The sequence below is a fragment of the Portunus trituberculatus genome, chromosome 15, assembly GCF_017591435.1.
Source record: "Portunus trituberculatus isolate SZX2019 chromosome 15, ASM1759143v1, whole genome shotgun sequence".
In the NCBI taxonomy this organism is placed as follows: Eukaryota; Metazoa; Arthropoda; class Malacostraca; order Decapoda; family Portunidae; genus Portunus; species Portunus trituberculatus.
This window is the reverse complement of record NC_059269.1, coordinates 12,758,773-12,781,986: the sequence shown is the minus strand read 5'-3', so window position 1 is coordinate 12,781,986 and position 23,214 is coordinate 12,758,773. Positions and strand designations below refer to the sequence as shown.

Below are 23,214 nucleotides of genomic sequence, written 5' to 3'. Positions count from 1 at the left end.
CGCGACCGGTGGTGTCTTTCAAAACTACTCTAAACTTGCTTACATCAAAACATTTTCATTAAGATAGATAAGTTTCAGAATATTATCCTTTTTTTATATCGTCTTGGTGTGTTGGCTCGAGAATTAACTGATACTTAAACCAAACCATTTCATTAACTCCTTCAATAGTGGGACACATTTTTACCTTGAGATTTGTGTACAATTAGACCATCTTATTGACATTAGAAAGGGCCTATGGAGGTCAGAAGATTAATAGCCACACTCTTAACTATCTGAAGCTATATAAAATCACCAAATAGTAAGCAGAATGAATATGGAAACACGTCATGGTATTTAAGGGGTTAAGAGAAGGTGCAGCAGTCAAGGGGTTAACCTGTACCATTCCCAGACTGATGTTCACTAAGAAGTCTAAGATCCTGGCCAATGGGTTAGGATAGCATGCAGCGGCTCAATACTCGCTGTGGGAGGACGTGTGTGGTGTCTGTGCGTCTGTGCGTCTGTGTGTGTGTGTGTGTGTGTGTGTGTGTGTGTGTGTGTGTGTGTGTGTGTGTGTGTGTGTGTGTGTGTGTGTGTGTTGGATGTCTGGCACTTCGTCATCTGTCCCTTGGCTCACTTTGCTCGTTTTCTCAGATCGTGGTGTTCACTAATAAGAGGTGAGCTGAGATAAGTTTTATATTTTTTTTTCGTTTTTTTTTTTTTATGGTGTTGGTGTTTTGTCTTGGCTAGTAACTGGTTTCTTGAGCAAGTGACTCGAGTTTTCAAAGGTGTGACTGTTTAGTAAAGATTCTTCGGTACTGATTGGAAAAACACGTGAAGCATTCTTTTCAAATTTTTCTCATGAACTTATTTAGAAACTTGTAAATAATACGATTCATGTTCTACTTTAACCCCTCACACACATTCTCTCTCTCTCTCTCTCTCTCTCTCTCTCTCTCTCTCTCTCTCTCTCTCTCTCTCTCTCTGCTACACTGTAAACAATTCTGTGGCACAAGTGAGTCTTTTGCCCTTTTAATCTCCCCGCCCATCCTCAACGCCCTCCACACTGCCCTTTCTCCTCCCTACCTCCTCTTCCTCCTTCTCCTCCTCCTCCTCCTCCTCGTCCTTCCCATCCCTCCACCAACAACACTACCCACCCATCCACACTACCCTTACTTCTCCCTTCCTCCTCCTCCTCCTCCTTTCCATCCTCCCCCAATAACACTTTCCTCACCTCCCTTCCCGTTCCCTCCTCGTCCTCTCCCCTTGCCCCCTTCTCCTCCACAGTCACATTTTTGCAACTGGATTCAAAAGGTGCATTTTTTCTTGATTTACTAAAGTCCGTCCCATTTATTTATTTATTTATTTATTTATTTATTTATTTATTTTGAGTGCACGTTTTCTTATTTTGATTTAATTTGTTGCTGATGACAAAGGATGACTATTATTGTAGATGTTATTTGCTTTTACTACTACTATTACTATTACTACTACTGAGAGAGAGAGAGAGAGAGAGAGAGAGAGAGAGAGAGAGAGAGAGAGAGAGAGAGAGAGAGCAATGTGGGACTTTCGTTAAGCTTTGAATGGAAACCTGTTGATGCCTGGCTAACGGAGAGCTGGGGATTGTGGTGGTGGTGGTGGTGGTGGTGGTGGTGGTGGTGGTGGTGGTGGTGGTGAACAAAGTGAGGGTAGAAACTGGTGATACCTTTGAAAATACAGTCCTTTAAGTCTTCAGTCATTATACATCTAACATTTATTCATCTATATGTTACTGCATCTATAAACGTGATTTGAATGTACAGGTCACGTTTAGAGGTAGAAACAGATCCATATACCTTCGAAATGACAGTAATTTTCAGTCTATTATTATCATACTGCTACCTTTTGTCTATCTACGTGTTGGTGCGTCTGTAAATCTAGTTTGCATGTACAGGTCACATTTAGAGATAGAAACAGGCGCCTATACCTCTAAAAATACAGAAGGTTTTAGTCTTACATCAATATATAGCTACCTTTTATCCATCTATATGTTGCTAAGTCTGTAGATCTATAGTTAAAGATAGAAGCAGTCGCCATTATCTTTGAAAATACAGAAGGTTTTAGTCTACCATCATTATATAGCAGCCTTTTATCTATGTACGTGTTGGTACGTCTGTAAATCTAGTCTGGACGCACAAGTGACATTTGGAGATAGAAACAGACGACAATACCTTTGAAAATACAGAAAGTTTTAGTCTACCATCATCATATAGCTAGCTTTTATTCGTCTATGTGTTGGTGCGTCCGAAAATCGAGTTTGGAAGTATAGATCACATTCAGAGATAAAACAAAGACGCCTATACTTTTAAAATGACTGTACGGGTGACATTTAGAGATAGAAACAGGTGACAGTACCTTTGAAAATATAGAAGATTTTAGTCTATTATCATTATCTAGCTACCTTTGATCTGCCTACGTGTTGGTGCATCCGTAAATCAAGTTCGAATGGACAGGTGACAGTGAGAAGCATGGGGGAGGTACTCGTACAGTGCGGGTGAGGGAATGAATAGACGTGCATTGGGTTGGTATAGATGGCTGTTGGTTTTTCTTCTTTCTTCTTTTATGAGGCATGCGTGACGTGAATGGCGTGGAGCTTATAATGATATTCCCAGTGATTCAGGTTGTGTTTCTCATGCTACACCTGATTACGTTTTTTCCCTCGTGTGCTTCCCGTATGGTATTCTGGAGGAGGGGCAGTACATAAGTGGTCTTGTGAATCTATATTACGTCTTTCGGTAACTAAGTGTGCAATATGGGGAAAAAGGCACGTGTGTTTTCATTAGACAAGGTAATATGGTAAATCACAACACTAGAGAGAAATAGAAGGAAAAAAATCCACGGTGAAACGTCAGAGAGAGAGAGAGAGAGAGAGAGAGAGAGAGAGAGAGAGAGAGAGAGAGAGAATCAATGCGGTAATATCACTTAAAAGCTTACACGCGCGAACAGATGCAACCCTTTTCTTTCCACGCCACTTATGTCAGGAAAAGTGAGACATCTTCCTCATTCATCGGCGACAAATCACTCGCTTCCTTGCGCCCCATTCTGCCTCCACGCCTCGCCCCTCACGACTCTTCATCAGGGAGCGACGGCCCACATAGACAGGGGGTTTATGGCTGTGGGAGAGCGAGGAGGGAGAGCACCGATCAATAACCCCGCTATCACAAGAATGGGAGAGACAGTAAGAGGTGAAATGGGAGTAATAGCAGCAGGGAGAGAGGGACAGGAGGGAAAAGAGTGCACGAGATAACAGAGAGCTAGTGAGTGACTCGTGCGTCTTTTGATGAGTTGAAAGGTAAGTGGGTGGGGGAGTCTCAGTGAGCTTTGTCTATGGACGGACCAAGTACAAACGATCCGCTTTCAACTGGAAGACAAGAGTCACTGGACAAGAAAACTAATGTCTCGCCAGACAGTTTGCGAGATGAAGTGGGGACGTTTCCATCTCGAGCGTGATACGTGCCACTAGCCACTCACTCAGTATTCAGAAACACTCTGCTCTCTCACCATGACTATTTTCCAAGACTTTAAAGATGATTAGCGGGGTTTTCAATAGTGTTGCTCCAGCTGATAATGCAGAAATCTTGTCACTCTGCCTCTAGAAACGTAAAAACACCTTAGAAAACTCGAGTCAATTTAAATAAACCCTTTGGAAATAGTGAAGGTGAAGCGCATGAGTGTTTGAGAATACGAGCCTAAGTGAGTTCGTGTTACATACATACATACATTCACACCACATTCACAAATCACCTAACCTTACCACTAAATATGACTTCACGCTTTATACATACACACATATACACACATTCATACATAAGGATAATAGTCAGATCTATATAAAAACAGTAACACAATAATAAAAATCATACCACTACCATGACAATACGATGAACTACAATAAACAACCACCACAACACTAAATGCCTTCACTATATCATGACACTAAGCCACATGTTCAGAAACGCTTTGCTCTCTCACCGCGACAATTTTCCAAGGCTGCAAAGATGATTAGCAGCGTTTACAAGAGTGTTTCTCCAGTTAATAATGTAGAAATCTAGTCATTCTGCCTCTAGAACCGTAAAAAAAAAAAAAAACTTTAAAAACTTATGCAGACAAATAAAGCCTTTCAAAACAGCATAGGTGAGGCACAGAAGTGTTTGAGAATACAATCTTAAATATGAAGTAGGTAAATCTAACAACAGATACGTCAAGAAAGTCATATTGCTGGCTGACACTGACCGACCATCGACAATATCTTTAGCATAAAAATTTCATCACGCCATTCGCCTTCAATGTGACTTATTTTTCTCTCCCTCCAATATAACACTCTCATCACGACGCTCATTCAAATACGATGACTTTATCGATCCAAGTGATAAGGACGGCAAGGCTGCGACATTTATCTTCTCCTTCGTTTTGCCTTTAGAGCTTCTGGTGGGTAATGAGCTCTGAAACACGCGTCTGGATAGCTGATTTGGCTGGCTGGCTGGCTGGTTTACTGACTGGCTGGCTGGCTGACTGGTTGGCTGGCTGGCTGACTGGTTGGCTGGCTGGCTGACTGACTGGTTGGTTGGCTGGCTAGATGCTTGACTGGCTGGCTAGATGACTGACTAACTGACTGACACCTTGAAAAACTCTGTCTGGCTGACTGGCTGGCTGGCTGACTGACTGATTAGTTGGTTGTCTGGCTGACGAGTTAGCTGGCTGACTGACTGACTGGTTTGTTGTCTGGTTGGCTGGGTAGCTAACTGGCTGGCTGGTATGCTGACCATCTGGCTATGATGTCTGAGTTACCTTCCTCTTATCATCCTCCTCACTTACCCAATGGTTATCGATCGTGTGCTGTTTGACCGGAGCTAACTCGAGGCACACCCACGCTTGCTGACCGGCCCTCGCCACCACAAACACACATTGCGAATTTCAGTACCGTACGCATCGACGTGACACGGATCGACGTTTTCACTGTAATATTATAGAAGAAAAGAGTTAAAATGGTAATGACGTTGACAGTGGAGAGAGAGAGAGAGAGAGAGAGAGAGAGAGAGAGAGAGAGAGAGAGAGAGAGAGAGAGAGAGAGAGAGAGAGAGAGAGAGAGAGAGAGAGAGAGAGAGAGAGAGAGAGAGAGAGAGAGAGAGAGAGAGAGAGAGAGAGAGAGAGAGAGAGAGAGAGAGAGAGAGAGAGAGAGTACAGAAAGAAATAAACGACGAACACATCAATACGAAATAAATACAGGCTAATTTCTTTTGAGTCCTGTTTCCAGAATACCTATTGGCGTTTCAATTTAGCCAATATTTTCACCACATAATTTACAGTCGAGGTGAGCTACTAAGTATTGCACTGCGAGACTGGACTTGTGTGGGCTGGTGGTTTCAGGCGCTTGCTGTTTGATGCTCACACTACTACTGAGAAAGAAAGATATGTATTAAAAGTTTTCTTAATAGAGTTGGGGGAAAAAAATCCTCAGATAGAAGAAATAAGGAGTGAACGATTTAACCCCTTGAGTACCATGACGCGTTTCCATATTGATTCTTACTATTTGGTGATTTTATACAGCTTCAGAAACTCATGTGGGGGATTAAAATAGCGAAGATTCTGACCATTAATCTTCTGCTCTCCATACACTCTTCCTAGTGTAAATAAAATGGCCTAATCGTACGCAGATCTCAAGGTAAAATTGTATCCCAGTATTGGAGGGGTTAGGTTAGATTAAGAAGCGAGACAAAGCGGACTCAAAGCGAACGACCGGACCAATAAGTCAGTTGTCACCTTAACAATCAAGTTTAAGCCATTAACTTCTGCATCCTGGCCGTGACTCGAGGATTCCTGGGTTAAGACGTGCATTGTCACCTGGTTCTCTCAGGCCTTTGTGTATATTTATCCTCAAGACAAAAAGATAAAGCATGATGGAAAACTTGTAAACCTAAAGTCAATTCATTACTTGCAGCATCTTTTTTTTTCGAGTTAGGCTTCAGTCCATATTAATAAGTTTAGCACGATGAAGAAAATCCCCCAAAAATACAATTTGAGGAAGCAGCAAATGTAAGTTTTCTAAATGGGGAGAACGTGTGGAGTTCTGTATCTCTTATGGCTAACTGTTTCTCTCTCTTCAAAGCACCACACTTTCTAGAGTTGAAAAAAAGAACACAAAGTAAACAGACCATTGCTGAACTGTAAGAGTCTCATGTTACATCTGTAATGTCACTGACGTTAAAGGACAGCCAGGCAATAAGGGGAAGCTAATACTCGTACATACAAGGTACTGGATAGTGGGCTGAAATAAAAACACCTTGATTCTTCGTTGAACACTATCCTGCTTCGTTGAGGATGAATGTGTGAGTGTGCGTATATTCCACGTAAAGGACATGCCATAACAGTGACCTATCATACATAAAGGAGGGTGAAGATGAAAATATAAATGGAAGAATGGAATCTGAAGGAGGGGGAGAGATTGAACACTAAAGGTCTGCTCTCTCCAAAATTAACTGAATGAGTCCTGCTGTCTAAAAGTGTGATGAAGCTTTCCCAGAACACTCTTAGATCCAGATGAGAAGCTAACGAGTATACCTGTGAATTCGGAACTCATGTAAAATCCCCAGCGAGTTAGTTGATGGTAGGAAGTGTTATTCGTAGCGGAATGCAACTCTTCTTCAGTTTTGTACGTGAAAGAATGTCCTCACTGCTGAATATGCGCAAAAGATCATGTAAATAGAAATATGTCTGTGAACAGGGGACTCAATAAAACCCTAGCGAAACTCCTGTGAATTAGTTGATGGTGGAAAGTGTTATTCATAGCGGAATGCAACTCTTCTTCACCTTTGTACGCGAAGGAATGTCCTCACTACTGAATATGCGCAAACGATACATGTAAAGAGAACAAAAAGAAGAATACCTATACTCTAAACTGACAGGAAATCAAAGTTGCCAATACTAAGACTTTCAAATAAAAGCAAATATGGAGAAAACTTCGAATCACGCTATACAACTGTGATAACAGCTGCAGTGTCTCGCAAACCTAAGACAGCAAAGTAACAAAGAATACAGTGGATTTCCATACGACAAAAACACGAGACTGGGTATGCGTCATTGGGAAACTGTCTAAGCAGGAGTCCTTATTCTTCGTTTCTCCTCTGGCTGGCGGGAAGTAGATTGCATAGAGGGACAGTCTTTGATCCATGTTAATGAGTCCGTTAGGTGTTTGAGCTTTACATAGGAAATCAAGAAGGATGGATACTTATTAATTTTTTGTTCTGTGTTTCTTAATAGATCTTGTGATGTTATACTGAGTGAGCTCCGTGTCATTTGTCTGTTCATTGCAAGAATCCCTGGTTAATGTGCTTGTTTCTCTTTCGTTCATCTATTCTTTTTCTCTAGCAATAATGGATAAAATTCTTGATTTATCGTTTTGGCAATGAAGTTCTAAGAGAGAGAGAAAAAAAATCAGTTTCCACAATTATCAATGCATCAAGAGAACATTTCATAACGATCTCTTTTATCAATATTTTCACGGGATGCTTCCACAAAAAAATAAATGAAAACTTGTCATGATGTGGAAGCTTTTGGTGTAGTGCACATATTAAAAGGAAGACTGGAAACAAAAGCGTTGCAGTTGGTTATTAGTCTCTTGCTGAGATTGCGTGGGTGGAGAAGGAAAATGTTGAACAGCTGGTCACGGGGAAAGGGGCGAGGCTTTCAGACTGAGAGGCGGGAAGACTGGAAGACAATGGGAAGATATGAAAGAACAAGAGACGGGAGAACGAACGTAGAAAGAAAAAAAAAAAAAAAAAGAAGGAAGAAATGAAGACATAAAAGTAATAAAAACAAAGGAAAAGGGAAAAACTATTAGTAATGTCACCCTGTTATTACACGGGAAATACAAGAAAGATGAGTGTCAGAGGCGGAAATTTGATCAGCTCTAGTATAAGACGGGGAAGAAAGATGCGTGTCAAGATATCACATGGTGCGGATGTGTAGTGACGTCATTACTCTTAACCTTCCACTCTCATCACTATATCAAAGGCTCCGTCTCAACATTAACCTCTCCACTATTTATTATTTTGTTTTTTGATGTTACGCCTCAGTATTAAGGCCTTGTTTGGGTGTTACGCCTCAGTATTAATTCCTTGTTTTGGGTGTCACGGCTCAGTATTAAGTCCTTGTTTTGGGTGTCACGGCTCAGTATTAAGTCCTTGTTTGGGTGTTACGGCTCAATATTAAGTCCTTGCTTTGGCGTTATGCCTCATTATAAAGTCCCTCCATACTTATCACTGTTACTTCGTCTCTCTTTTTAGCTCCACATATGCATAACCATACTATATTAGATTTACTAAGATTCCCACCACGTAATGAAAAACCACAAGCAACAGACATTCTTTGGGAGATAAAACTTTCACACTGATCACTTTTGTTACTTCATCTCAACTGCACATAAAACTAACACTATTTTTGATTTGCTAAGCTTCCCCACCACGTAACTGAGGGATCACAACAAACAGACATTCTTTGGGAGATAAAACTTCCACACTGATCTCTCTGTTACTTCATCTCAAGTACACATATAACTAACACTATTTTTTATTTGCTAAGCTTCCCTCACCCCGTAACTGAGGGATCACAACAAACAGACATTCTTTGGAGGATAAAATTTCCATACTAATCATCTCAAGTCCTCATACAACTGACACTATTTATGATTTGCTAAGCTTCCCCAGCTCGCAACTGAGGAAGCACAAGCAACAGGCATTCTTTGGAGGATTGAACGAGTGAGAGCATCAAGCGTATGGCCAGTAAAGAGACACAGGGCGAGTGGTGGGCATGAGGGTGAAGGGACGAGTTGCAATCATACTAACTCTCATGTAATGTCCCTTAGTCACTCCCATAAAACGTCTCTATCTTTTAATTTTTTTCTTATCTATATAGTTTACATAGACGTGTGATTTACCTTCGTCTCGGGAAAGTCTCTACATCTCTTTTAGAAATTATTTCATTATCTTCCTTTATTTATTCATATTTTTACTCTTATCATCTGAAATACCTGAATTGCCTCTCAGAAACTAAGATAAACCCAGCTGGTAAAGATACCCGGGCAAGACTGTGGCGTGGTGAAAGAGGCTTTGTCTTGCGATATAAATAAAGGATGATGGTGGTGGTGATGTGGTGCCGTGCTGTTTATCTTTTCCTGTAGGCGCCTCAACCTATACTACCTTGTTTTTTCCACCGCCCTGAAGCCACAGCCAAATGTGAATCTCAAAACTACATGCTCGCTGGATAATAGCATCACTTTTAGGCAGTTCCGTCTTTTGAAAGTTTTCCTCAGTTCACAGAGTCGGGAACAAAAGCGAGTGACCCTTCGCCTGGAATGTAAATAAAGCCAACAAAAGCCAGCAAGTTTTATTGTCAAGCCCCGTGTAGCGGACTGCGCGGGGCGTGCATTAGCAGGAGTGCTTGAGGAGAACACCGTGCTTACAGTTCCCGAGCACTCACAACGCCGAACCTCTTAGCCACTGGGAGAAGGCAGGGAGGAGGGGCGCCTTGCATACGCCACCACCAGTCTCCCTCCCTCCCTGCCACTGGACTTTGAGCCTTGCAGCGACAATAGAGTGACATTACAGTGCATAATGCAAATGGACTCCCTTCACATTAAGGTTTATGAGGGATTAGTGATGGAGGACTTGTTATCAGGAGGAACCCTACGTCTGGGCCTCCGTCAGTAGCCATCCCCGCTGCATAGATAACGACAGGTGTGTGTGTGTGTGTGTGTGTGTGTGTAATTCACTGTTTGATCTGCTGCAGTCTCTGACGAGACAGCCAGACGTTACCCTACGGAACGAGCTCAGAGCTCATTGTTTCCTATCTTCGGATAGGCCTGAGACCAGGCACACACCACACACCGGGACAACAAGGTCACAATTCTGTGTGTGTGTGTGTATGTTCAAATAATATCAGCAGAAAACTCATTTAAACTTATCAATACCTTTATCAGCCAGTAAATTTATCACCACTCGTCTTTTCAGGAGAAGAGGTGCAACAAAAAATGACTGAATTGCAATAACATCGTGGTGAACTATTCCAACTAATCAGTGAAGGAGAAAATGAAGCTTCCGTACCGCTGCTCGCTTGATTATTCATTGATTAGCTTCGTGTTGGCGTTGTGGAGAGAAAAGTCGAGGTCGAGCAGGGAAGACCATCCAACATAATTTAATAGTTTCTTCAAGATTAAACCAACCAATAAAAGAAGGAATTTGAAAGTTACAATTGTGGTAATTTGACATAAGTGGGTTAAGACTGCTTCGAAATTCTTACAACCAAAGGAATGAAACAGGAATGCCATAGTTAGTGAAATGAACCAAATAACTAAACAAATCACCATTTCGTCATAATTAAATTCCACAATAGAACCAAGATAATTTAATAATCCTCTTGACTAAGGACAAAAGAAGATAATGTCCTCAATTTCTTCAAGGCAGGAGAATGAAGCAATAACGTTTGAGATCGCTAAGTGAATTAAATATGACCTGAGTCGCCTCTTCTTCAATGCTCAGCGTTTCAATTTCTTACATTCATCACTTATTTGTTTAGTTTGAAAGGGGCGGAGGCTGAGCAGATGATGAGTGAAGTGCAGATTAAAACTTACTGAATCAAGAGGCACTGATATCATTCCCTGGCCTGACTGAATCCTGGGGTCACTTTTCCAGTTCTTCTGACTTATTTATCTGTTGTTTTATAAGTTCTATTAGATTTATATGTCTAATGTGATCTATCTAATACCGCTATTTATATTTCCTGTCGTTGTTGTTCTCTAATTACTCAATATTGACACCTTTATGGGCAATAGGTTGATTTATACAGAAAGATCGATGGGCTGAGAGAAATGACATCAAGTAACTACAATAATTCTTCACTCTTATCTATATCTAATACCGCTACTTATATTCCCTGTTGTTGTTGTTCTCTAACTATTCAATATTGACACCTTTATGGGCAATAGGTTGATTTATACAGAAAGATCGCTGGGCTGAGAGGAGTGACATGAAGTAACTACAATCATTCTCCACTCATATCTATCTAATACCGCTATTTATATTTCTTGTTGTTATACAGCTATTCAATATTGACACCTTTATGGGCAATAGGTTAAATTATATAGAAAGATCGCTGAGCTGAGAGGAGTGACATCAAGCAACTACAATCATTCTCCACTCGTACATGTTTGACGCCTCCAGCTAAAGACTATATCCTTGACGCTCACCACAACCACCACCACTGATACCTGAGACGACGCACACCGCACACCCACACATCCCTTACCAGACACCTTTAATCCCTTGCATAACCAAAGGAGCGATGCGTTAAGTGCTCACATCAACGTATTCCAGATTACAGATTTCAGCGCGAACTTGAGCACGTGAATAAAGAGCCTGTCATGTATTAAGGCCTCAATTGTTATCATTACTGCTTCCTCCCACACGTAATACGCCTCTTACTGCCGACACAGGAGGTAACTCTAATCTCCTTCCCTCCGCTGTGGGTTTTGGGAAGGAACGAAGGAAAATATACGGTAAACTGGTAAACCTGCTTCGCGTGGATAGTTTTGTACATCAGGGAGAGACTGAGTGTGTTTTTCAGGTATCTAATTCCAGTTGCGTTATGTAATCTTTCTCATTCGCCAGGAGAAGTATTTCTTTTTTTTAATGAAGGAAAGAACACAACCAAGGGCAACAAAAGGGAGGAGGAGGAGGAGGAGGAGGAGGAGGAGGAGGAGGAGGAGGAGGAGGAGGAGGAGGAGGAGGAGAAGGAGGAGGAGAAGTAGGAAGAAAAGGAGAATGAAAAGGAAAAGGAAAAGGAGGAAAAGGATGAGAACGAGGAAAAGTTAGAGGAAGAGAGACAGACAAGGACGGAAACAACAAGACAAGAGGAGACAAAGATGGAGAGAAACGACAACAGTGAAGATGAAAAAAAAAACATAAATAAAAGCAAAAAAGAGAAAGAAAATGGAAGTGAATAAAAGATAAAGGAAAAGAGAACAAGTAAGAGTGATGAACAAGAAACGTGAGACAACGCTCGGGAAGTTTAGCACCTGACATTAACCTTCCGGTGTCTTGCATTAATTAAACCACCGAACACCTGGTAGAGAGAGGGGGGAGGGATGCAGGAGGGTGCAGGAGGGCCACTACCTAACCAATCCTCTCTCTCTCTCTCTCTCTCTCTCTCTCTCTCTCTCTCTCTCTCTTCCACGTCAGTTTCTTCAGCTGTGATAGAAGTTAGAAGAGTTAATGCATAAATATGAGAGAGGAAAATAAGAGCATACGAGTTAAAACATGTTAAAACTGAGAAGACAATGATACGAAGGGTAACAGACATTCAGGTGGTAAGGAATTGAGTGAATACTGAAAATAATAAACGCGGGCATGAAAAAACGGAGGAAATAACGTAGAAATAAAGTAAATATAACAGATGAAACACATGAAAAGGCAAACTATAACTAGATTAACTCTGGATAAGAAACTAAATGGTAAAAACTACAACAAAAGACGCAAAAATATGAAGAAAAATGAAAAAAGAATGAAAACCTTACTTTGATCTCCCACTGCTCCTTCCATTCACCAACATCAATTTTCAACATAAAACAGAAAAGAAAAGCAACAGCAAACCAAAACTAAGCATTACATGAACACTGTCTTGCCTTGCCACACGAGTACAAGCACCAAAACACACACAATGAATATCAACACTCACATATACAACCACGGTTTATTCTGGCCCAGTTTCCTCTTCTCCACCAACGCACTTCCAGCGAGTCTGTAAAAAGAGGATTAAAAGGGTGACGATTTTTTCCCACCTTTCATTTCTGTAGAGACAATCAAGGGGAGAGTGATATCTTGAAGGCATGTGAGTTGTTAGGAGAGGTAGTAAGGAGGTGGCAGGTGGCAGGTGGCAGGTGGCAAATGTGCTATCGGCAGCAGTGTGGTTGATATGGTGTTGGTTAGAAAGAAGTGGAGATAAAAAAGATTAAAAGAAATAATAAAAGAGGTTAAAAATGGAGCTCGTGTGAGGAAGAAGAGAAGGAGGAGGAGGAGGAGGAGGATGGGAAGGCAGCGTGGTTGATGTGCTGGTTTGAAGGAAGGTAAAGATAACGGTAGAAGATGGAGATAAAAAAATGATAATTAAAAAAGAGGTAATGCTGATGGAGACTGGAAATGGAGCTGGTGTGAAGAAGAGGAGGAGAAAGATAAGGAAAGGAAGGCAGCTTGGTTGATAAGGTGCTGATTAGGAGGAAAGTAAAGATGGTGGTAGATGAAGATGGAGACAAAAAGAAAAATTAAAAAGAAATAATGCTGATGGAGACTGGAAATGGAACTGGTGTGAAAAAGAGAAGGGGGAGAAGGATGAGGAAGGGAAGGTAGTGTGATTGATAAAGTGTTGGATAGAAAGAAGGTGATGGTGGATGAAGATAGAGATAAAAAAAGAAAATTAAAAAGAACTAATGCTGATGGAGGCTGGATATGGAACTGATGTGAAGAGGAGGAGAAGGAGGAGGAGAAAGAAGAAGAGGAGGAAGAAGGGGAGGCAAAAGAAGGAGTGAACTTAACGTAACTTCATCGTACCTTGCCAGACCGTGCTGGCTTTGAAGTGAATGAAAAAACTTCTCTCTAATTATTAGCTTGGGAACTAAACGACATCGAGAAATTGAACGGAACCAGGAGTAGTTTTAGGCGTAGAGTCCAGCATCACTTGTATAATGGCCGTGCAAGTGAGTGAGCGAGTGAGCGAGTGAGCAAGTGAGTGAGTGAGTAAGTGAGTGAGAGTGCAAAAGGAGTTACAGAGAGAGAGAGAGAAGTGCATCGAGAAAGTTAAAATAGATTGGAAGAAACTGATGATTTTAAAAGGAGATTTTTTCTTTCTTTTTCTTTTCTTTTTTTTTTGACGCTTTTATTGACGTCAGAACGTGGAATCGTGGTGACTTTTTTATTTATTTATTTATTTCATTTATTTACTTATTTATTTCTTAGTCTGATCAATTAGTAGTTTGGATTACTAACAAAACATGCAACAGTCAAACGGGAATTGCTTTTTTCTTTTGTTCGTTCAAGTAAGTTTTGTCATTTTTATTATTATTTCTACTTCATGTCTTGCCGTGTGTGTGAATGCTGCCTCAAACTTAGAAGAGAGTTACGAGTTACGAGAGGCTTATATACAAAAACAACAAATAAACTCAGAAATATTGCCTTGCCTTAAGTTAATTTCAGATACAATTTTATAAGCACTTTAAAAACAATATTTACCGATTGACAAAAGGAAAGATAAACAAGTCACCCGTTAAACTCTTGTTCTCTGTAAAGCTTCTGAGACATATCCCATTTTCTTCCATAATCAGGTTAGTCATGAGAATCCGTATATATTCTGAGGAGCTTATGATGAACTTTTTCCGAATTTTCTTCCAATCACAACCAATGCTTCGTTCCCCACTGCTACAAATAAAACAATTGAGAGCGAGGACGTGGAACAACAAGGTTTATTGATAAGTCCTGGCGTGTCCATCTCTTAGCGAGCACCACAGTGGGAGGGTGACGAGGTTCCATATTGCGTATCGGCACAGAAATTCCAATATGTGGAAATTCGCACCAAGTCAAATACTGAACCGCTGGGCTCTGGGCGGAGGCAACTGGCGGAAAACTAAACTCGCTCGCCACGGTCCACTGTCTCGCTGTCCTCTCCGACAACAAGGAAGACGACGACGACTAGAATAACAACGAAGATACCAAGAATACAGACGAAAAGCACGAAAGGGAGAAAGAAGTGAAAGAAATAGAGAAAAACAAGCTGTGAAAGAAACGTTTGATAAAAGTTCATAATGCGAAGAACAAAGACAAGAGAGAGAGAGAGAGAAGAGGAAAGACACTCAGGGAGGCGTATCATCTCTCCCTGCCCTGAGAGAGAGAGAGAGAGAGAGAGAGAGAGAGAGAGAGAGAGAGAGAGAGAGAGGACACTAATAAACACTAAAAACAACAAAAATAACAGGAAAAACTCTATCATATTCATCATTAACACCACCACCACCAACGAGAGAGAGAGAGAGAGAGAGAGAGAGAGAGAGAGAGAGAGAGAGAGAGAGACACTTAATAAGAAAACAACAAAATAACAGGAAAACTCTATCATATTCATCATTAACACCACCACCACCAAAGAGAGAGAGAGAGAGAGAGAGAGAGCACTTGATAAACAATAAAAAAAAACAAGAAAAAGAACAGGAAATACTCTATCCCTATCGCCATCACCACCACCACAACTACCACTACCACCACCACCACCACTAACAACAACAACAAGCACAACTACAAGTATAGGCCTATCAATGACCATCCCACGCACTACATACACACATACACACATACCCTCAGAGCCTATCAAGCCCACACCTTCCACCAGAAATACTTCACCACATACACAAAGCTTCTGAAACCAGTTCGAACGAGACTTTGAACCTCTTGTAACGCGTACCTTCGCTTCTCCTGTGAATTGCAACCCTCTTCAACTTCCTTTCCCTCTCTCTTCAAAGCTTTATATTTTCTATCAAAGGAATTATGTGATGCTGGAGGGATGATCGGCTCGTGTGCGCTTGAAAGAGATGGATGAATGAGGTTATGGTAAGGAGATGTTGGTAATGATGTGTGAAGGAGGTTGGATTGGTAGAAAACGGGGTAGAAAACTGGAAAATGTATAGGGGGTACTTGCGTAATTTGTATATTGGTGTGTGTGTGTGTGTGTGTGTGTGTGTGTGTGTGTGTGTGTGTGTGTGTGTGTGTGTTAAAGAGGTTAATGTAAGATACTGTTAAACTATTGCTATTTACATATACTTCCAACACCATCTAAAGACAATAGAAGCTATATATAGGTACATCAATACCTTATAAAAAACAAAGAACTAATGATATAATCTGTATACTACGATTTGACAGCAACAGAAAGCGATACTATAATGAGAAAAAAAAATAGATAGAACCTTCACTAAAGATACAAATCAAACTATCACTCACAACTTCAACACCACATAAAAAAAAAACAATGATATAATTTTAATAATACCACTTGGCAGAGGCAGAGGGCGATAACCTACCTATTGTAATGTAATATAGTAAAATAATAAAGAGAAATTTCACTAAAGATACAAATTGAACTATCACTCAACTCCAACACAACATGGAAAAAAAAACTAATAACATGATCTCTATAACACGAATAACATGATCTCTATAACACAAATGACATGATCTCTATAACACAAATAACATGATCTCTATAACACGAATGACATGATCTCTATAACACGAATGACATGATCTCTATAACACGAATGACATGATCTCTATAACACGAATGACATGATCTCTATAACACAAATGACATGATCTCTATAACACGAATGACATGATCTCTATAACACAAATGACATGATCTCTATAACACAAATGACATGATCTCTATAACACGAATGACATGATCTCTATAACACGAATGACATGATCTCTATAACACAAATAACATGATCTCTATAACACGAATGACATGATCTCTATAACACGAATGACACGATCTCTATAACACGAATGACACGATCTCTATAACACGAATGACACGATCTCTATAACACGAATGACACGATCTCTATAACACGAATGACATGATCTCTATAACACGAATGACATGATCTCTATAACACAAATAACATGATCTCTATAACACGAATGACATGATCTCTATAACACGAATGACATGATCTCTATAACACGAATGACATGATCTCTATAACACGATTTGAGAGCAACAGAGGGTGACAATTTACTTATAATGTACTAGAGTAAAGAAAACAACGTCAAAACCTTAACTAAAGATACAACTTAAACTATCACTCACAACTTCAACACCACACGAAAAAAAAAAAATAAATAAATAATAATAACACAATCTCTATAACACGACTTGACAGCAACAGAGAGCAACAATTTACCCATAATGCATTGGTACATTATCCCTTAACTCTTAGCCAAAGCTGCTGTTCTGCGCCGCTATGCTTTAATTAATACAATCTGCACCAGGTACAATAGTGTCACGCGGGGAGAGAAGCTAAGTTGGTACCTGTGTCCTGTTTTGTATGGCGCAAGAGGCACTCCGGCTAATCATAGGATCCCTTGTGTAATCTAATGTATCTCCCTAACAATGAGGCTTCGCAAGTTATCGGAGCTGCTGTTAATCATGTAATTGGTAGTCTAATTATGCAGTGCTTCCCTAATTCCTCCTCACTGTGTATTCCTCGGAGTATTGCCTGCGATTGGCGGGCTGTCAATTTGAGTTAACAAGCTGAGTTGACAAGAAATGATAGGGAAGAGTTAAACACCATAAATCATGTTGGAAAAGGATTAAGAGATATGAAATGGGGTTTAAAAGCATAGAGTTTGTCATTTCTATATAGTTTAAGGACTTGAAGATTGGAAGATGGCTATAAAATACGTTAATGTGTTCCAGAGTGGTTAGTGATTAAGGAAAGATGGATGGATATGAGACAAATGGTTGAATTTAATTTGTAGAGATGCCAAGTTCTTCTCCTTTGTCATTTTTCTGTGCTTTTCTTTTTTTTAATGCAAGAGGGAAGCCAACCAAGAGCAACGCAAGATAAAACAAAAAGGGCCAACTTCAAATACTAGTTTCCTTAAAGATAGGTGAGGAGTTAGCCAAAATTCAGGGACAAATATCTTGAAACCTTAACTGTAGTGGTTCTATTTCAAAGTTCATGTAAAGAGATGGAACTCGCGGGGTTGTGGGAGTGAATGACAGCAATGTTCCCACTGTTTTAGAGTCTAGCGGTGACTTTTTTCCTGTCTTGTTTCCCTTTCTCGTTTCCACTCTTCTTGTCTCCTTTTTATTTTCCTAACCTTTCCCTCCCTTTTTACCTCTTACTTGCTTTTTTTTTTCACTTTCCTCGCTATTATGACTTCGTTTTTTGCTTGTCTTTCTTCTTTCTACACTATTTCGCATCCTTTCATCTTACTTTATCCCTTTTTCATATTTTCTTTCCTCTTCTCTTTGTCTTCACACCTCCTCCTCCTCCTCCTCCTCCTCCTCCTCCTCCTCCTCCTCCTCCTCCTCCTCCTCCTCCTCCTCCCTCCTTTCCCCTCCCTTTTTAATCCTTTTAGCTTTCCTCTCTCACTTATCACCTAATTTAGAAACAAGCTGTCAATTCTACTGCTGTCACCAAGTAGCTGACTGACACACTGAACGCTAACAAACATTTCACTGCAATTAGGGATATTACAGTGAGGGGAAAATAAAGAAGAAAAAATGGGTTCCCTTCTAGTGTTTTGATTGACATAACCGTTTCATTTCTCCTGGATTTTACTGTAGTGTAAAAGTGAGAATGTCTTTTCAGGTATATCGTGTCAGTCTTGTGCAGGTGGAAATACCGAGGTCCCCGTGTTGTTTAGTCGTAGCGGTTCATGTTATATTCCTTGCGTTCTGGATTCTTTCATACCAGACGGACCACTAAAAAAGAAACGTGATATTTGACGAAATGCGCGATGCTGAGGAACAAGAACTACCTTTTGTGAATCCTCCAAGATAAAGCAGAAAGAGATAAGGAAATTAGAACATAGATGAATTATAGAGAGTGAAAGCACCTAACGATGACTACCAAGTGAACATTCAACTAATTAACCTCTTCAGTATTGAGATGCATTATTTTGTCTTGATTTTGGGGTATGACTAGACGGTTTTATTTGCATTAGGAAGGGTTTATGGAGGTCAAAAGATTAATGGCCAGAGTCTTTACTATTCTAATTCTAACATAAGTTTCTGAAGCTGTATAAAATCGCCAAATAGTAACCAGAATGAATATGAAAACGCGTCCTGGTACTGAAGAGATTAAAGGCAAAAACTGAGAAATAAATAAAGATAACAACGATGACAAACACGTGAACATAATACTGACGAAAGATAACATGAAGAAAACGATAAATTGATGAAGAACACACGAACATTAGTGAACACAAAGACTAAGAAAACAACACAAAACAGAGAAAGATAGAGAGATAAGAAATAAAGACAAACAACGATGACAAATAGGTGAACATTATAATGACGAAAGATAACATGAAGAAAACGATAAACTGATAAAAAACAGACGAACATTAGTGAACATAAAGACTAAGAAAGCAACACAAAATAACACAAACTTACTGTCTACTTTATATTTTGCTCTCCATTCACTTCCAGGTAGAATAAAGGTGAGGTGTTCACTTATAATCTCTTCATATCTTTGCTCTACGTGACTTTTTTTTAACATGTTTGCCTTTTTAACAGTCTTATTCCACAAGGAGCTACTCTTTCTCCTCCACTGAGCTGCTTTTTCACCTCTTTCATACTCCCTGACAGATTTAATTTTCTCTACCGTACAAGTTTTCCCTTTCCTTCTAATTCAAGGTAAGAAAGAAATCCGTGGAAGCACAACAGAAGTAGCTGAGGAAAAAAATACCGCCAAGAAACAGAACTAAACTAGAAAAGAGTACAAAGTCTTCTCAGGAGGCAAGTAATAAAGGGAGAAAGAAAGAGAAAAGTACGGTAAAGAATTTGAGGGAAAAATGAAAGAGACTCTGGAAAATAAAAAACCAAACGAAAAAATAGTACATAATCTTCTCAACAGCAACATTTCAAGGTAAAATAATAAAACACATTCATTTCTACTGCTGTCAATTATATCCTGCCATCTTAACCCCTTGAATGCCATGACGTGTTTCCATATTCATTCTGCTTACTATTTGGTGATTTTATACAGCTTCAAAAACTTATTTGGGAGATTAAAATAGTGAAGACTGCGGCCATTAATCTTCTGATCTCCATAGATCCTTCCTAATGTCAATAAAATGGTCTAATCGTACACAAATCTTAAAGTAAAAATGTGTCTTAGTATTGAGTTTATGCTTTCTACTCTGCTGAAAATTTGGCAACCAGGTTTAGTAAGGAGACCATCAACCTAACAGAGTATTATCAACAAAACAGTATTTAAAATGGAAGAAGAACGCTAAAAACAGTGCAAATAGTTGTAAAAATCTAATACCGAGACTTTTCATCATAATACACTACTTAAAAATTGAAGAAAACACCAAAAAAAAAAAAAAAACTGAAAATAGTTGAGAAAAGCTAGTATCCAGGTTTTGCCACCATAACAGTCCTTAAAATTGAAGACAAACACCAAAAACAGTGAAAATAGCAGTGACTTCAATACTTGCTGTCCATTCATCCCTAAACATGAGGGAGACCAAAATAGGACATAATGGAGAGGAGGTGTACGAGGAGCAGGAGGTTGGGATGCTGCATTGAAGGGCACTGGATAAGACAAGGATTGGCAGAGTAGAGGATCACGAGTACGGAAATCCTATTAGTCCTGATGGTATTGGTGGTTGAAATGGAGTGACTAAAAGGGACTGGCAAGGTGGTAGTAGTAGTAGTAGTAGTAGTAGTAGTAGTAGTAGTAGTAGTAGTAGTAGTAGTAGTAGTAGTAGTAGTAGTAGTAGTAGTAGTAGCATTATCAGTAGCAGTGGCAATGGTCTCTTTAAGTAGTTCCCAATAACCAGCTTGCATTGGCCAACTTGGGTAAACACACAGAGAAGAAAAATACAGAGATAATCCTTCCCTCTTCCTATATCCCTCTGATTCCTTCTACCTCGCAAAACAGAAGGGAAAAAGAACTCTCCTGTTAACGCTCTAAACTCAATCCAGCGGCGTTTCTTGTGCATTGGATTACCATTAGAGAGATACAAGTGATAATGCGTCGCCCTTCCAACTCTCCCTGTCTCAATTCTACTTTACACAACACGGGGAGAGAGAGAGGAAAAGAACACTGCTGTTGACAAGCCGACTAAACTCAGCCCAAGAGCGTTTCTCGTGCGTCGCATTGGCATGAACGACAACAAGTATGGAAATGGAAATGGATGCTCCAAACACGTATCCAAAGTTGAAGTTTCAGTACAAGTCTTGCTCCTTACGCGGGTCTTCCACTCTGAATAATTGACTGTCCGCTAATGAGTAAGTCCTGTCGCTGGAGGCTCTTCACGGATAGTTAAGTGACTTGGCGAAAAACGTCTGGAAACGGGACAGGCGGTGGAAAAGGAATGGAAGGGTGAGCGGCAGACAGGCAGGCAGGTAGGTAGTGGGCGGAGACATGATGAACTGTGTGGGAGAGGACAGAGAAGAGATGGAATGAAGTATAGAAAGGTGTGACTGCTTTGTTTACGTAACGCACTGCCTTTCTCAATAACTTTTCGTCATTTCTCCTTCTTGATCTTGGGGGGATTAATAAGAATGATTCCCACATCACCTCGATATTCAGAAGCAAACTGAGACGCATCATTGTACATACTGAGGAAGCACTTAGAAGATACGTCCAATATGCACATTATTCTATACTAACCCTTCTCGCTTCCTGTCACCTGCGCCCTCTATCTATCCTCTCCCCTTTTTTATACCCTTTCGTCCTCTCTTCCCCCTTTCTTCTCCTTCCCACACACACACAAACCAGTCACGATTTTCTTCCCAGCCACCACCACTTTCCTTTCACCACGTCATCACAAGTAAGTGGCTCGCTGGCTGGCTGTCCCCGCCTAACTATTCCCCGGGGCAGGAAACTCGAACAGGTAATGAAGCGCTTCTTTCACACCGCCACTCATGAAACTTAATATTTTGCGCGACGTTCTTTTCTTTACTACCACGAGAGAGAGAGAGAGAGAGAGAGAGAGAGAGAGAGAGAGAGAGAGAGAGAGAGAGAGAGAGAGATGTATGAAAAAAGAGAAACTATAACAATAACAGGAAGAGAGATAAAGAGTGAAAGTTAAAGGCAATGCAGAGAAAAGAACAAATACTCTCTCTCTCTCTCTCTCTCTCTCTCTCTCTCTCTCTCTCTCTCTCTCTCTCAGCAGCAGTCTCCACCTCGCCCCAGTGTGTGTTGTCTGTCCTTCCCTCTCCTCTTTCCCTGTTCACATTACTTTTGCTTTTCAACTTATCACATTTATTAGCCAAATATTTCACACCTCTGCATTTCCCCCTCGCGCCATAAACCCATTGACGACGTCGGGAGACAAATCTTTTACTTTTTTCTTCCTTCTATTGCTCTCATAATGAACACTTCTGAGAGGATACGTGGCCAAAAAATAACTTGAAAACGACTTCTACCCAAAAAATTATACTTGCGCCCTCGGGAAACATACACTTGCTTTATGGAGGAAGGAAGGAAAAAAAAAAAAAAAAAAAACTCAGGTCAACACAACAAAAGAGCGTCGTTTTCCCTCTGAGATCTATACGAGTCTCAGCGGAAAAAAGATTAATACAACATAAGATTTTACGTGGCAAATACATAAACGACGGTGAAGAGGGAGCAGGGAAGGGCAGTGAAGATAAGAGAGGCAAACACTACCAATGAAGGAGAGGCTGAAGAGGCGTGGTGATAAAGACAGAGACAGAGACAGAGACAGGGGGAGATGAAAGGGTACAAAACAACATGAATATATCAAAAAGTTGGTGTTCTACTTTCGATAAGGAGGAAGTGAAGGATAAGAAAAATAAGACAGAAAGAGAAAGAGAGAAACACAGAGAGATAGAGAGAAGCTAGGAGGAGATAGGACGTACAGAGGGGAAGCAGAAAGACAGAGATAAGAGAATAATAACACAGATGAGCCATATAGAGTTAGACAGAAGGAGAAAGAGAGAAAGCCACTGATAAACGTGAAGAAGGGCACGGTGAGATAAGTAAAGAGGGAGAAGGACAGTCTGAGAAGAAGGGAAGGATTATGATGAAGGAAGAGGACAAGGAGGAAGGAAGATAGGAAGATAGTATGAAGATGAGAGAGGACTAAGAAGAAGGAAGAAAGGAATTAAAGGAAGACAAAAGGAAAAAAAAAGAAAAAGAGAACAAAGAGAGAAAGAAGCCAAGATCGAAGCAATACAGAATAAAGAGAGAGAGAACACTTGGATGAAAAAAAGAAAACGAACGATGAAAGAAGAAAACTAACACAATAAGGGAAAGAGACGAAGGGTGAAAGAAAGACTCAGGGTGATAGGAAGCAAGTGTAAGGGTGAGGATAAGGTCAGAGCGCCAGGGAAAGGGACAAGTTAGGGTAAGTAAGGTTAGGGTGGGGTGAATAAGTGAAGGATATGGATGACAGCAAC

General features: G+C 40.3%; 1 protein-coding gene and 1 long non-coding RNA gene across 3 annotated transcripts in view; one reads left to right on the top strand and one right to left on the bottom strand.

Moving 5' to 3' along the window:
* The window catches only part of LOC123504338 (myosuppressin-like), a 51,645-nt gene that overhangs the window by 3,594 nt on the left and 24,837 nt on the right, over nucleotides 1-23,214 (top strand). The window lies entirely within an intron of this gene.
* The window catches only part of LOC123504345, a 70,867-nt gene continuing 50,069 nt past the window's right edge, over nucleotides 2,417-23,214 (bottom strand). The window contains exons 2-4 of the long non-coding RNA XR_006674825.1: nucleotides 12,742-12,804; nucleotides 2,950-3,128; nucleotides 2,417-2,697 (exon numbers count right to left, since the gene is read on the bottom strand). This is a non-coding gene — a long non-coding RNA (uncharacterized LOC123504345). The remainder of the gene's footprint in view (nucleotides 2,698-2,949; nucleotides 3,129-12,741; nucleotides 12,805-23,214) is intronic.